At 47.0% G+C, this 15716-nt stretch overlaps 1 long non-coding RNA gene across 2 annotated transcripts in view; it reads left to right on the forward strand.

Moving 5' to 3' along the window:
* The window catches only part of LOC104142929 (uncharacterized), a 36527-nt gene that overhangs the window by 9966 nt on the left and 10845 nt on the right, over window positions 1-15716 (forward strand). Inside the window, exons 4-7 of one of the 2 annotated variants that reach the window (XR_011140615.1) lie at window positions 3551-4517; window positions 4770-5152; window positions 7021-7158; window positions 12255-12311. This is a non-coding gene — a long non-coding RNA (uncharacterized lncRNA). The remainder of the gene's footprint in view (window positions 1-3550; window positions 4518-4769; window positions 5153-7020; window positions 7159-12254; window positions 12312-15716) is intronic. The other variant, XR_011140614.1, reaches the window with a different exon arrangement.

Consider the following 15716-nt stretch of genomic DNA (forward strand, 5'->3'; position numbering starts at 1 on the left):
TGTCAGCTAGCTGTTTTACCTTCCTTGTGCCTCTCTCCTCCCTCCCCTTACCCCCACTGAGAGCCTGGGGAAGCCCTGGCTCACCTGCAGCCTGTGAGACATCAGCCAAGGAGCAGCTGCCTTCCCTTTCTTGCTACCTGTGTGGCATCTTGGGGGAGATGAACCTGCAGGCTAATAGCAATAACTCCCTGCTCCAGCAGAGGTTGAATGGCCCTTTCTTGTGACTGCTGTGAATTTATTCCACCTTTGTTTAGACAGCTGGGCATAACGGGCTGTTTTTAACCGAAATGTGTTGTGCTGCAAACTCTGCCTTGCTGCAGTTAAACAGGGGACATCTGAGAGCTAGCCAGGCTTTCCCTCTTTTCTGAGGTGCCCCATGTCATGCCTGACAGAAATCCCAAGGAACTGAAGGTTGGGGAGCATAAGTCACTAGAAGTCCAAATAGTCACATCTCATCAGATTTAGTCTCTTTTGCTGTTTAGAGCCACTTCAGCAAAGGAACTATTTCCCAGCAGTTCCTAAGGTCCATAGGTCAAAAAGTAGCAGTTGCCTGATATTTAAAGACACCTGTAGAGCCACAGACCAGCGGATGCCAGCTGTGTAACTGTGCCCCAAAGGCTGGCTCCTTCCCCTCCTCACCTTGTTGGCTGGAGGTGAGTGAGGGCTACATTTGGTTGTATCTGTGGCCAAGAGGGAATCCTGTTCAAAGCCAGTGCACTTTCTCGGAAAAGATAGTGCAGAGTCATCAGGCTCCCTGCTTCCTGGAGCAGCTCGGTGTTGTGGGGAGTTTTATTCTTTGAGTTCATGCTGAGGACAAGCTGTGTTAGTCTTAGGACGTCTGTTTTGGGATTAGAAAAGTTTTCAAGGATGAGGATAGGAAACCAGTGGAATAGGTTACTTGGGAAAGAAATTAATGTCCTTTCTTGGAGGTTCTTAAATAGCAACAGCCACCAAGAATGGTGTAACTTCCGTCCATGTCCTCAGCTGGTCTCTCAGAGGAAAGGACCTCCTTAGCAAAGGCTTCTGCAGCATAGCGAGAGGGAAGGCAGAAGGTGGGAGGCAGAAGCATGCCTCCAGAAACCTGCCTATCAAGTCTCCTCTTCTTGGGCCCAGGGCCTTTCTCATGACGGATCCAAAGAAGTTGTGTGCGGTGTCTGTTCGAATCTGAGTAGCATAGTACCAGCGAGGAGGAGGGCAGAAAAGAATGAAAGGAAGCCCTTCAAAATCCAGGTGGTTACCAGGAGAATGATTTTACCCTGGGAAACCAAGGACACAGCTCTGTCGCGTTTCTGGTCGATGCAGCTTCCTTCTGACCCTGGTTGGAATTAGTGGTCCAGGCACTAGACCACTGGTCTAGCCCTAGCCTAGCCAGGGGAGACCTGTTCTGCAACGCTGTTTTTTCTGTAGTCACCACCAACTCTAGCTGAGGTGGGCAGCAGCCTTACAGCAAACAAGATCGCCCTAAGCCAGAAATGGGAGCTTGTTGCAGTACTAAGTACAGATCAGTGATGTAAATCCTTGTTCACAACAAGGGACTATATCAGCTTGAGGTAGTTTGCGAGAGGCTCTGGGTGGGGGGCTGGTTTCATTCTTGGGAGTGCTGAGTTAGGTAGAATTGCAGAGACAAACCAGTAGCTCTGCTTGCGCTTTCTGACCTACGCGGCAAGTTCTGCCTCACCAAGAAATAAATGGGCAGAACTGGACTGCTATTTCAGAGCTGGAGATCCGATCAGCAAAACACTCCCTCATGCTAAGAGCTCCTTGCTCTGGGTGCAGAGCCTGATTCTCACTCCAGCATGCGAGGATTTTAAAAGGGGGTATGAATTACACAGGTGACCTGTTAAAGGTCCTTTCTTTCCCGTGAGCAGTGTAAAGGATCTTGAGCATAAATGAGAACTGGCTCTAGTGCTGCAGCAGCTGCGAACCAAGTGAGTTCCATTTAAGCTGAAATAGTTTGCCTTTTCACTAAATTATTTTTGCTCTCCCGACTTGTACTAGAAACTTATATTTAAAGAATATATATCTTTAGTGATCATCAAAATGGCTTCACAGTCTGGAGAAATGCTGCTTTTGCAACACAGCTGCATCGCAGCAGCAAACCCTGGGGTAGAGATATGCATCCTGGAAGGCTTTCTGCCCTGTAAAGGTATTTCAAAACAGCAAGACATATGCAATTGTAAACACAGTACAGGTTAGGGGAAACATTTCAAAAGGTAGGAGGGTCTGAGAAGGTACATATCAGAAGATCAGCATATACTAGCGTGCATCTGTGTATGAATATCTGTGAGCGAGAAAGAGCCAGGGCCCTTCTAAAGCAGAAGAACTCGCGTCATCATTTATTTACACGTTCCAACACTGTTGCTTAGATGTTCCATGTACTTGCCCAAATAAACACAGCACAGGACTCTTCTAAGCTGTCAATGAAATCATTAAGGGGCTCCATGTCCACTTCTTTAAGCTGACTTGGAGATACGAACATAAAATCTGGCACTCACGGGTACCGTATGGATTTGAGATGGTCTTGGGAGTACTGCTTCTCCATGAAACTGTCTCAAACACATCTAAGCATAGATGTTTGTTTGGGGCAGGAGTAGCAGCATCAATGATATTTGCTTGCTGAGCCATCCAAGTCATGTTTTAATGGAAGTTCTTGAAAGAATTTGCAAATAGTTCATTTTAGTACACTGGTTCAGTAAACACTGCAGTAAACATTTTGATAGAGAGACTGCATTATAAAGATATAAGAGTTACTGTGAAGGGGAAATGGGCAGTGTATGTCCCTTTTTTTTTTTTTTTTTGGTATCATATTGCAGTGGTTGCCAAGCCTTATGGTCTTGTCAGCAGTCTCAAGATGTTGTATTTTTTTTTTTTCTTAAAATCTCAGCTGCTGGAAAGAAGATGTTGCATAAGAATCTCTATTAATATTCTCATTTTAAAAAGAAGTAAATTTCTCACCCCTGTGATTTGCTTAGAAAAGCATGAAAACATGAGCTGCATGTTCCAGATAGGATGTTGAAATCAAAACCAAACACAATGGAAAACTTGGTTCATAGCTTTAAAATCCAGACAGCAAATAAACAGCGGTAGATTGGTTCAGAAATCTTGCAGTTTACAAATGTATTGATATCTGACTTTGGGGGCCTGACTCCTAGCATGAGGCCACACGTGAGTCTGGGGTCAGAGTTATTTGGCTGGGAAATTCCATGTCTCTCTTTTGGGTTACAAAATACTGATTTTCATCAAAAGTAAATATGTTTGTAACATAGAATCTGCTCTGAAACATTTTTGGTGAGAAAACCTGTTTTTCAAAACTTTCTTCAGGCATTGCTCAAGTCTCATTTTGCCTCTTCTTTTGTTTCGCAACTTGTTTTGTTTTGTTCTGAGGTGAGAATTTCATTCTGAATCTCCTTCAGTTTATGCTGCTTTCCCTCATGAATTCAATCTTCCTGTTTGGAGATCCACGTTTGGTTTGGTTTTGATGTTGACCTTGGATTTGGTGTTTTATTCCTTTTTTCATTTTGGCTTCTTCATCCTGTTCTTTGCTTTCCAGCCTGGTTTTGAGCTGCTGCTGGAAAATTCCACCTTGGATGGTATGGGATGTTGCACCTGAGCGTTGCCTTTTGTCTGCTGAGTACATGAGTTTCCGAGCGTCACAGTGCAGCCACTTGAGGCCATATGCCATATTTCAGCTTATCTTTTCGTGACCAGATAAGTTGTTGGTTTGTTTTGTTTTTCCAGAGGAAACGACTGATTTTTTGGTGAAAGACATCTACAGTGCAGGAATTCATGGAGAGGGGATTCCAGCTCTCCTAGCAGAACTGGCCCTGTGGGTCTGTAGCAGCACACTTTGGGGCTTTACTGCTGGTGAAGCCCTGGGATGGTGTGGGAGAAGTTGGAGGGTGCAAAGCAGGGAAATTCTTCTTTCTCTTATCCCCTACTTGTGTAACATGGGAATGATGATTGTGTATCCACCTCCATCCGTGCCACAGCCTTCAGTCCAGGTTGTTCTTGCACACCATTCCCAGATCTAACAGGCAAATTCAAGCTCAGGTGTTGGCTTGGCCCACCTGAAGCATGTGGTGCTTCATGAGAGTTGGGGGATGGAGGTCTAAACACGCTTGTTTTGGGCCTACAAACTGCTTCTGGGAGCTGCTTGGATCGGGCACATCCCCATCCACACCAGCTAGCCTTGGCGTAGTCCTTCCAGGATGAATATTTTGAGCTCAAGCTACAGTAATCTTAGCAACCAGTAACGAGAACAGAAACTCTGTTATATCCTCTGTTATGTACCCTTCCCTTTGTCTTGCAGAGGAAGTCCATTTTCTGATCCTCCTGCCTAGCTTCAAGTTTTATGTGGTGGTTTTGATTCCCTGTTTGCGCAATGAAAATAAAGGATCTGCAAAGCCCCAGTTGCTGGAATCCTAAGGAACAGCAGTGGAATGAAACACAGTGGAGTATGATCTACGCAGGGAGCTTGTGACCCGAGTCTGTATGGGGGAAGTTCTGCCCCTGGGAAGGTGAGGAACTAGCATATAGCACTGTCCAAAGCTGATAGCCCATCTGAAGAGGATCCTGAGGTACACGTGACTGCAGTGGGTGCATGAACAAAGACAAGGGAAGATGTGAAACTAGCATGTCTCTGTATAGCCCAGCTGCATATGATGGTGTTTCTTTTGAGCCACCACAGCTATTGGCTCTTGTCTGAAGACTGTCGCCCTGCTCTAAAATTGTCCTGGACTGTTTTGGAAGCAGTCTGGTTGCTCTCTTAGATTTCAGAAGGAAGATTGCTGCCCATGCCTCTGTGTTTAGGGAGGAAGCCGGGGCGGAAGGTAGTGCTTCCACACAGCAGCGAACTCTGCAACAACCCTCACTGACTGCAGTCTCTCAGCTCCTCCTGCAAACAGTCAAGCTCCTGCCTTTAGGATGATTTCCTTCTGGGAGGACTTGGTGCCACCACGGCTTTCAGTGACTTCTGCCAGCTTCTTGAAGCAGCTCTCAATAGCAACTGTCTAGCTCAGGCAAACACAGGGTATCCTGTGTGACTGAGGACACTGGACATGTGGCTGTCCTGCCACCACCTCCCTGTGTTCCCGCAGGGCAGAGCGTTGTCCCCAGGAGTGAAGTAGCAGAGGGTGGATGTAACTAGACCCAGGTAGCCTTCACTTTCCATCTCATGTCTCCTCTTCTGTTTCTTCTGCCTCTTCTCAGGCTTTTGTTTGTAGGTAGAAGAAAAATGTAGTCTCCTAATTCTGCTGAGTAAGTTGTCATGGGGAAGGTGGAGGTCAGCATGGCCAACTGCAGAGCTACTATGCTGGGGAGAAAAGGAAAGGTTATTCCACTTCTTTCTTTTCAGTTAGAGTTGGTTAAATAATGCATCTTTTCAGGTTTTCCAAAACTAAACTCTCAGCCTTTCTATGTCATGAAAAATGTTACACTTTTGTCCCAGTTCAGTGAGAAACGCATTTAAAAAAAATTCTTACTTGTGTTTATTTGAACTTGTATATATGGAATTACTAATTTCTGGCCACCTAGGAGAAGATGCTGATGTAGTGTATCTTTAAGTTAACTGCACACAGAAAACATCTGTAGGTGAAATGATGTTCTTAAATCAGGACCTTGCAGTGTTTAGGATGAGACAAAGACACTAAGTCTGGTGTGATTTTTTTTTTTCCCAGCTGTATTTCATTATTTTACTAAGGTTAAAAAAATACAGAATAAGGTCTGCAGCTCAAAGCATCATATATATGAGATGGAAACGTCTTAAATAACCTCAGAGAGGCTTGCTAGAGCTTATTTGTCAAAGTCCTTGTTTTGAGAGCAATGATCTAAGCATTAAGGAATGTGTGTGATGGGCTGCCAGAAGGTGGGGACAGGGGCAGCTTTACCCCTATTTCAAGCTAACAGAGAGAGATGCTTCCAAGGTTCAGCTCCCATTGACTGGACAAGACCCTGAATAACCTGATCTAGCTGGAACTGCTTTGAGCAGGAAGTTGGACTTGATAACCCCCAGAAGTTTCTTCCAGCCTTTATTATTCTACGACAAATTCAGCGGCATCATATTGTAGGGGACTTGCTAGAGACCATATACGGAATCTGTAACAGAACCAGGGCATCCTGCATCCTGCCACAGTGAGGCTGAGACCTGCCCTAAGGTAGGCTCTGCCAGCATCTGCCTAATGAATAAATAACAGTAAGAGCGGAATAGCTGGGGAGAGAGAGAAATGGGGAACAACATTCCTTTGAGCTAAACCTCAAGTCAGGCCTCATAGCATGGACTCACTTATCTATGTTTGCCAGTGTTTAATATGAGGTATGTAAGCACATGCAGTGCATGTTCTGTAATATTTTCTTGAAACTGACTGGTCCTGTATATATTCCTGCCAGTCAACTTGTTTGCCTGTATATCAAACAGAGAGAGTGAAGCTTTGTCATGCTGCATAGCAATAATCTTTCTCAGCTTTGGGGTCTAAGGGATCTAGTAAAATGTCTAGGGTTAGGAGATATCCTCCTCTCCTACCTAATACATGCATGGCTAAGGCATTGCCATGCTCTTCATGATGTCTCTACTACCCTTCCTTCCATCTGTCCCCTGTACTCTCCTTTGCTATCCGTACAGACCCCTCTTCAGGTCATTAAACTTCTGAGTAGTCCACATACTTCTGTAGTGTGTCCTGAGCCTAAGAAATGAGTCCTAAGCAGTAGTCTTACCTAGTGTTGTGGACTGGATGTTCAGAGCTTGTGAAGGCATAAAGCCATGTTCCTGGAGGTGGGTGCTGACTTTGTCCTAGGGACAGCGGATGGGGAGTAACTCTAACACTATGAAACTAGGAGGTTGGAGATCTGGAAGACTGCAGTTTTGGGTTGCTACAGATCAAGAGACTGTGTGTCACTTGGTGTTAAAAGTTGGTGAGCAGGCCTTGTGTCCCTGGGCAAAAGCGGAAAGCAACAGAGGGAGCTGAAGCCCAGACTTTCTGTCCTTTGCTAAATGAGATGTAATGCATTGATTTTTTTGCATTCCAGGCAGTTTCTGTTGTTCTCCAACACATCAGTGTTATTCACATCAGTGGATGTGAATATTGTGCTAAACTGGTCTGAAGAGCCTGCAAAAACCAAGCAGATGGTTTGATTTGCAGCAGGAAAGAAAAAGATGGAGAAAAAGTAAGTGTTTGAAACCTATTCCCACCCCTCACCCCCAGTAAAACTCTTTAGGGTAACATGCATAGGGTGTAGATTTGGAAGGAAGGGACTCTACCTCTGTACGCATCCTAGGATCCCTGTGAACTTGATAGCTGAAGTGGATGTAGCCAAGTAGGAACACAGGAACAGGGCACCTAATGTTGTTGAACTTTTGGCTGGGAGAAGCGTCAAGCCAGATGGGGATGAAGCTTGGAAAGAACAAATGGCTCCCTGGCTTTTATATCTCCTGATGGTCCCCAGAGGACTGTGGAAATAGAAGAAATTAAGCTGGAAATCTCAGAGTGAGGGTTGTTAAGGAGCATCTCCCACATGTATTTGATGAAGTGTAGCCCTGAAGCGTTCTGAAGAGCCAAAGAAGTACTCCTCAGATGAAGAAGAATTGGCTCATGCCTTTTTTCCTCATCTCTGTCTTGAGCGCTAGCTGGATGTGACCTCTCGGGGTCTGGGGACTTCCAGGTCGGAGATCTGCCTTTGGCAGTATGTATATTACACATGGACAGTGAAAGTGGCATGGGAGAAGAGCCGCCTTTTAGAATCCAGGGCCTCTAATTAAACAGGCAGTGGGTTCTTGCAGTGGAGATGGGTTGAGTAGTGCTCTGGCATCTGCACTGCCTTTACTTCCAATGGTACGTGCTGTTGATGCATCACCACACCTGGACTCCTGCTACAGGGTGACCACGTGGGTCTTATGTTCCCTTTTCTTCACATCGATGTAAAGGAGAGACTCAGAAAACATTGACCTTCGCACAGCAGAGGACAGGACTGTGGCTGTGGGATTTCACAAGCAATGTGACAGTCCTCTCACCCATGACCCCACGTGCCTTTACAGTATCTGGCAGTATGGCATCTCCCATCCTTTGCCTGGTTCATCTAGGCTCCTCTGGACTTGTCATTAGTTCTGTTGTGTTGCAAAGATCTCTTGCTGGAGAACATTTCTGCACTCTGCCACAGTCATACCCCTGCTCAAGGTGGGCAAGTTCCCAGAACAGCTCCATGTTTTCCGTTTTGTGTCTTTTCCCCCTGGATTTCTGTAGATCTGTTGCCTTCCTCCAGCGCTGCTTTATGTCTTGCTTTATGTCAGCACTGCTTTATGGCTTGTGGTCCCTCATACATGGCAAAACTCTCTGGGCTTGCTCAGCCTGCTCTCATCATCTGGCTGCGCCGCTGGTGTTGGCAACAGGGCTTTGGTTTCTATGACCATGGGACCCTGTTTGAAGATCAACAGCTGATGGGGAGAGACGGGATCCACCTTACCAAGCAGGGCACGCGTGTCTTTGCCAACAGATTGGCCAGCCTGGTAAGGAGGGCTTTAAACTAAGCAAGATGGGGGAAGGGGAGTGGTATAGTGGCAGGAGAGTCAGTAAAACACCGCTCAAGTCAGGATGCCTCCAGCGGGTGCATACAGCCAGGGGAGACAGCATGCAACATGGCTATGGAGGCTCCTCTTGCACCTCTCCTGGGAAGCTTGCATGCTTGACTGGCTCTCTGAAATGCCTGTATACCAATGCACGCAGCATGGGGAATAAACAGGAAGAGTTAGAGATCTGTGTGCGGTTGCAGGGCCATGATCTCATTGCAGTGCCAGAGACATGGTGGGATAGTTCACATGACTGGGATGCTGTCATGGATGGCTATGTGCTTTTTAGGAAAGACAGGCCAGGAAGGCGAGGTGGTGGAGTTGCTCTTTATGTGAGGGAGCAGCTAGAATGTATGGAGCTCTGCCTCGGGGTGGATGAAGAGCAAGTTGAGAGCCTATGGGTAAGGATTAAAGGGCAGGCTAACATGGGTGACACTGTTGTGGGGGTTTACTACAGGCCACCTGACCAGGAGGAAGCCATAGATGAGGCCTTCTACCGACAGCTGGAAGTAGCCTCATGATCACAGGCCCTGGTTCTCATGGGGGACTTCAACCACCCTGACATCTGCTGGGAAGACAGCACAGCTAGGCACAAACAGTCAAAGAGGTTCCTGCAAAGCATTGATGATAATTTCTTGACTCAGGTGGTGGAGACGCCAACGAGGAGAGGTGCAATGCTAGACCTTGTACTAACGAACAAAGAAGGTCTAGTTGGAGATGTGAAGGTTGGGGGCAGCCTTGGCTGCAGTGACCATGAGGTGGTGGAGTTCAGGATCCTACAAGGAGGGAGCAGGGCAACGAGTAGGATTGCAACACTGGACTTCAGGAGAGCTAACTTTGGCCTCTTCAGGGACCTACTTAGGGGAATCTCCTGGGGTAGGGCCCTAGAAGGAAGAGGGGTCCAAGAAAGCTGGTTAATATTCAAGCGTCACTTCCTCCAGGCTCAAGAGCAGTGCATCCCTCTGAGTAAGAAGTCGAGCAAAGTGGGCAGGAGACCTGCATGGATGAGCAAGGAACTCCTGGCAAAACTCACACAGAAGCAGGAAGTGTACAGAATGTGGAAAAGGGGACAGGCCACTTGGGAGGAATACAGGGACGTTGTCAGAGCGTGCAGGGATGCGACAAGGAAGGCTAAGGCCCATTTGGAATGAAATCTGGCAAGGGATGTCAAGGACAACAAGAAGGCCTTCTTCAAATACATCAATAGCAAAAGGAAGACTAGGGAAAACGTGGGCCCGCTGCTGAATGGGGCAGGTGCCCTGGTGACAAAGGATACAGAGAAGGCAGAGTTATTGAATGCTGCCCTTGCTTCCGTCTTCACTGCTAAGGCCAGTCCTGAGGAATTCCAGACCTTGGAGACAAGAGAGGAAGGCTGGAGAAAGGAAGACTCTCCCTTGGTGGAGGAGAATCGGGTTAGAGATCTTTTGTCCAAACTGGACATCCATAAATCCATGGGCCCCGATGGGATGCACCCACGAGTGCTGAGGGAGCTGGCGGATGTTATCGCTAGGCCACTCTCCATCATCTTGGAAAGGTCCTGGAGACCAGGAGAGGTGCCTGAGGACTGGAAGAAAGCCAATGTCACACCAGTCTTCCAAAAGGGTAAGAAGGAGGAGCCAGGAAACTACAGGCCTGTCAGCCTCACCTCCATCCCTGGAAAGGTGATGGAACAGCTCCTCCTGGAGGTCATCACTAAGTATGTGGAGGACCAGAAGGTGATCAGGAGTAGCCAGCATGGATTCACCAAAGGGAAATCATGCTTGAGCAATGTGATAGCCTTCTATGACGGAATGACTGGCTGGGTAGACGAGGGGAGAGCGGTGGATGTTGTCTCCCTGGACTTCAGCAAGGCTTTTGACACTGTCTCCCATCACATCCTCCTAGGTAAGCTCAGGAAGTGTGGGCTAGACGAGTGGAAAGTGAGGTGGATTGAGAACTGGCTGGATGGCAGAGCTCAGAGGGTTGTGGTGAATGGCGCAGAGTCAAGTTGGAGGCCTGTGGCTAGTGGTGTCCCCCAGGGGTCAGTCCTGGCTCCAGTCTTGTTCAATATATTCATCAATGACCTGGAGGAAGGGACAGAGTGCACCCTCAGCAAGTTTGCTGATGATACTAAACTGGGGGGAGAGGCTAACACACCAGAAGACTGTGCTGCCATTCCGAGGGACCTGGACAGGCTGGAGAGGTGGGCGGAGAGGAACCTCCTGAAGTTCAACAAAGGCAAGTGCAAGGTCCTGCCCCTAGGCAGGAATAATCCCCATGCAGCAGGACAGGCTGGGGGTTGACCTGCTGGAAAGTAGCTCTGCAGAGAAGGACCTGGGCGTGCTGGTGGACAACAAGTTAAGCATGAGCCAGCAGTGTGCCCTTGTGGCCAAGAAGGCCAATGGTCTCCTGGGGTGCATTGGGCAGAGTGTTGCCAGCAGGTGGAGGGAGGTGATCCTGCCCCTCTCCTCGGCCCTGGGGAGGCCTCCCCTGGAGTACTGCGTCCAGTTCTGGGCTCCCCAGTCCAAGAGAGACATGGCGCTGCTGGAGAGAGTCCAGCGGAGGGCTACCAAGATGATTAGAGGGCTGGAGCACCTCTCCTCTGAAGAAAGACTGCAAGAGCTGGGCCTGTCCAGGCTGGAGAAGAGAAGATTGAGAGGGGATCTCATCAACGTGTACAAGTATCTGAAGGGGGAGTGTCAAGAGGATGAGGCCAGCCTCTTCTCCGTGGTACCCAGCAACAGGACAAGAGGCAACGGGCAGAAACTGAACCACAGGAAGTTCCATCTGAACCTGAGGAAAAACGTCTTCACTGTGAGGGTGACAGAGCATTGGAACAGGTTGCCCAGAGAGGTGGTGGAGTCTCCTTTGCTGGAGATATTCAAAACCCGTCTGGATGTGATCCTGGGCAATCTGCTCTAGGTGACCCTGCTTGAGCAGGGAGGTTGGACTAGATGATCTCCAGAGGTCCCTTCCAACCTAAACGATTCTGTGATTCTGTGATTATAAACTGAGGGGATGCAGAGTCCATCTGGGCCAGGCAGAGCCACAGGGCTCGCATCAGCATCTTTCTTTATCTGAAATCATACCTGGCTGCTTGCAACAGCGAGGAGGGACATATGATTGCCAAGGTGGGAGGACAGGGAAAGAAGGCAATTTCCAGGCCACACTGAGGAATTTTAGGGCAAAGATATATGTATTTGGGTTCCTGGGAGGGGGGATGACAGACTTTCATTCAGTGAGACACTCCAGCAGGGGAGTTCAGAAGAATGGCCCTTTGTCATGCAGCCAGAGGAAGAGTAGGTTTGGTGCCCGTAGCACTGGGATCAACAGTGTTGAGGCAGGGATTGAACTGGAAGGTCAGCCAGTGTGTTTGTGTGCTGGCTTGGGAAAGAGAAAAGGTAGGGACTTGCCAGCTTGTGTTAAGTATGCCTCCATGCAAATGTGCGGTGTCTACAAAGCTTTATAGGACTGGTTTGGTCCTGTTGGTCCCACAGAGAAGCTTAAGAATAAAGGTGGAGAAAAACACGTGCTTCTGTACAAATCCTTGCCTACTCTCTTTTTGTCCACTAAAAGCGTTGTACTGCAAGAAGGTGGCTGATTGCTGTAACATCTAGTGATACACTCCACAGAGGAAAGAAGCAAGTACCCAGCTGGAAGCAGAAGATGTGCTAGTCTTGCAGTGCTGTTTTCTAATTGGATACTCTTTTATTTTTTTCAGAGCAATGGCTCTAGCAGTTTGAGAAGAGGCCCTCCATTGACAATTGATCTTTCTTATGTAAGTAAGCATTCAGTACCTAAATAGTCCTACATTTCCTTGTCTACCTCCTAGATATGGGGCACAGAGCTTCTGACAGCTACTGCTTTGTCTCTGTGCTTGGCAAATTTGCCTGGCTGTCACAGGGGCCCTGGTTAGATTTAGATAATATTTTTGAAAGGCCTTGTTTTTTCCAGGGAAGCCATCACTGTTGGCATTGTGCTATTCGATCTCATTGTGCTGGATAATCACTGGCATTGCTTGCCTCTGAGCTCTCAGTATATTATACAGCTGTGATTTCATTTTTCCCTCTTAAAAAACCCACTAAGAGGATTGGTGTGGTTGGTGAATGGAACAGTTTTTCAGCTGCGTTAGTCTTCCCAAAATGACTTCTCTACAATAGACAAAACCAATTAGAGCTGAAGCCTCTCATTTCTTCTGTGTTTAATTGTATGTAGCTGGCAGCAAGGATGTCAGTGAACAAGCAGTGAGGTTCTTTTTAAAATGGTATTAATTGGAATAGATACATGTGAACTTACTCCAGCCTCAAAGCAGCAGCTGCAGAAACAAGAGTTACTTGTTTATCAAGACTGTGGTGCGTGCAAGGAGAGACCTGTGCTACTCACGTTTGGGTTTCTGACATGCTTCTTGTCACTAGGCAATGGTTTGCCTTCACCATGTAGTTTGTGTAGTTTTCACTTCTGACTTGGCATTAGTCAGAATGGCTTCCAGTCCTGGCAGTCTGATGTATTGTTCTAATTGGGATCCTGTCATCTGGGAAATCGAGGCCAAATATCCTGCCTCGATGAGGCCCGTACATAGGCAGGTGGCAGTGTTGCCTAGTGGAAAAGGCACGAGGGTGGGATTCCACAGTCCAGTACCAACTCTCAGCTCTGCCAGTGGTTGCTTGAGAGGCCCTAGGCAAGTCATCTCCCTTCTTTCCTCCCCTTTTTTCCATTTGCTTTTTACTGGGAGCTCCTTGAGCCAAGGACTGTCTCATGAAGTCAATGGCTAGCCAACCACCCTCATCCTATGGGACATGTCCCCAAACGCCCACATAGCCTGGTACTCCTCTCTGATCCTGAGACCAGCTATTTATTTCTGTTTATTTTTTTTATTTCCAGAATCTCTAACATCAACTGTTTAGCCACTGAATGACTCCTCTAGTGGTGAGACGCTTCCACCACTTACATTCTATATTAAGCGCTTCACAACAGAAGATGGCTTGTTGTGGGGATAGGTTGGTTATCTGCTCTCTTGAGAGAGAGAGAGATGGTTTTGGAGAAAGCGGCTTTCATGTGGGGTCTGGGTCAGAGAGAGGCGTTGGGACTACGGGGGCAATAGCTCCATCTCTAGCGGGATCGCCACCGCTTGCCATAGGCTTCAACTTACTCACCCTGGCAGTGAGTCACATGTTGAGACAGAGCTGGTTAGGCCCGGGCAGGGAAGAGAGAGCAGCAAGGGATCAGAACCAGATGGGTCTGCAGACCCTATGTCTGATGCTTGGGATGGAGTCAGGAGGGGAGTAGAACAGGAGCAGTTTTGAGGTTCCTCGTGTTTCCTTTTCCCGAAGGGCAGGTATCTTCCTCCAGCAATGGGGAGAGGATGTCCCGGTTTTGCCTTAAGTTAGAACCACTCATTTTCCTCATGCAAATTTATATAAGCAAATGGGTGAATAACTTCCAACACTGGGCTGCTGGGGTGACCTTGAAATGTTGGACACTTTCACAGCCAAAATCCTTTGGGGTTCGGGGGAAGAGAGCCTGCATTCCTGATGGTATTAAAGTGGATAATGTTAATTATGTGTGAGGGTGGATTACTGCATTCCATGCAGTGAGACATTAATGCTGATCAATCAGATGTACAAGGAATATGCCTTTACTAGCAATGACTTCCTGGAGAGACTTTCCCCCTGTGGGTGAAGGTAAATATGCTGAGGGGAGAAAGGAAGAAATAATAATGGAATTAAATGAGATGTATTAAGGCATGTTTCAGATCTCCCCTTCCTGATTCTGGGCCCTGATTCAAAAATTATTCAATGTATTCAGCTGCATTCTGTGATCTTGAGCAATAACCTTGCTTGTGCTGATTTTACAAGCAATCAGTTGAACTAAGAGTTCAATAAAAAGGCCTATTCATGGCTCCCTGACTTCACAGTTTACTTCTCCAAGAAAACATCTCTGATATTCTTCAAGAAAGATGCAGAAAGATCAGGCAGATCGGCCTAATCCTTTGTGCTTTGGGCCAGGTCCTCACCCAGTGCAAACTGACAGAAGTTCAGTGAAATCCAAATGATTTGTATTACTGTAGGCTCTAAGCATTGAACTTGTGGACTGCATCTCCAAATGCTGTACCAGCATAGAAGAGGGGGGCAGGTCTTACCAGCCAGAGGTTAAAACTACTGTGTAACATGAATAGCAACAGCTAGATCTCAATAGAAGGGAACAGTAGCAAGGAGCAGAAAGGCAGGGCCTGCATGCACTGACTTCCTATCTACTGCTTATTGTTCAGAATTTTTTTTTTTATTATCGCCAAAGCAAAGTTTTATCCTGGGATTTCAAGAAAAATAGAGAGGTGGCTTTGGAGTAGTTTAGATGAGCACCTCTGGAGGAGAAGCTGGTCTTTGTTTGGGGAGCCAAGGCTTGAGAGACATTTCGTCAGCTTCAGAAGTTATGGAGAGCTAAGGCATTAGGTCCTGCTTCTGCTATTTACATCAAGAAAGCATGATCCTGCCCCACACTGGTTGCGTGTGTATTTTCAAGCCCAGAATCGGAGTGCTGGACTGTAAAGCCTTCAGACCTCTTGCTCTGTGCAGACCGTGCTCAACATCACGGGACTTCTAGATAGTTAACGCTGCTCGATGCTGAAGTTGCCATGGCATACTTGTAATGGCCGCCTCAAGGCGTACTCAGTTGCTCGCTATTTTTGCAGTGAAGTGCAGCTGTGGTAAATAAGGCCTTTTTGTTGTTGAGTGATTTCCTAATGGTCAAAAAACTGTTCAGTTGCTGTCCTGAAGTTTAACGGCCAGCAGCTAAGTGTCCAGTGGAATACTTAATGCTGGGAAATATGGAGAAATTATTGAATTTGATGTTTTTTTCCCTTTAACCTGATGCAAAACGATTCAGAATAATTGTAAGGAAAGTATCAAGTGTTCATGCGATTAATTCTGTATCTGGCTGCCTAACTTCTCCTTATTCCATCCCCTCTGATTTTAGAAGTCGATGGCTTTTGAAAAGAGGAAGGATGGAAGGTCATAATGTTAGTGAATTCTCCAAATAAGGCTGGCTAATTAAGCAGGAAGTTACTCTTCAAACATCCGAGTGGCAATTTGGTTTTTAAAAGCAGTGATCCCTCAGGAATACAGGCTCATGAGCAACTTATTCTTCTAGCAGTTCTCAGTAATTCAGGTGCTTATTTGTTTATTGG

This window comes from Struthio camelus, chromosome 3, assembly GCF_040807025.1.
Source record: "Struthio camelus isolate bStrCam1 chromosome 3, bStrCam1.hap1, whole genome shotgun sequence".
Taxonomy (NCBI): domain Eukaryota; kingdom Metazoa; phylum Chordata; class Aves; order Struthioniformes; family Struthionidae; genus Struthio; species Struthio camelus.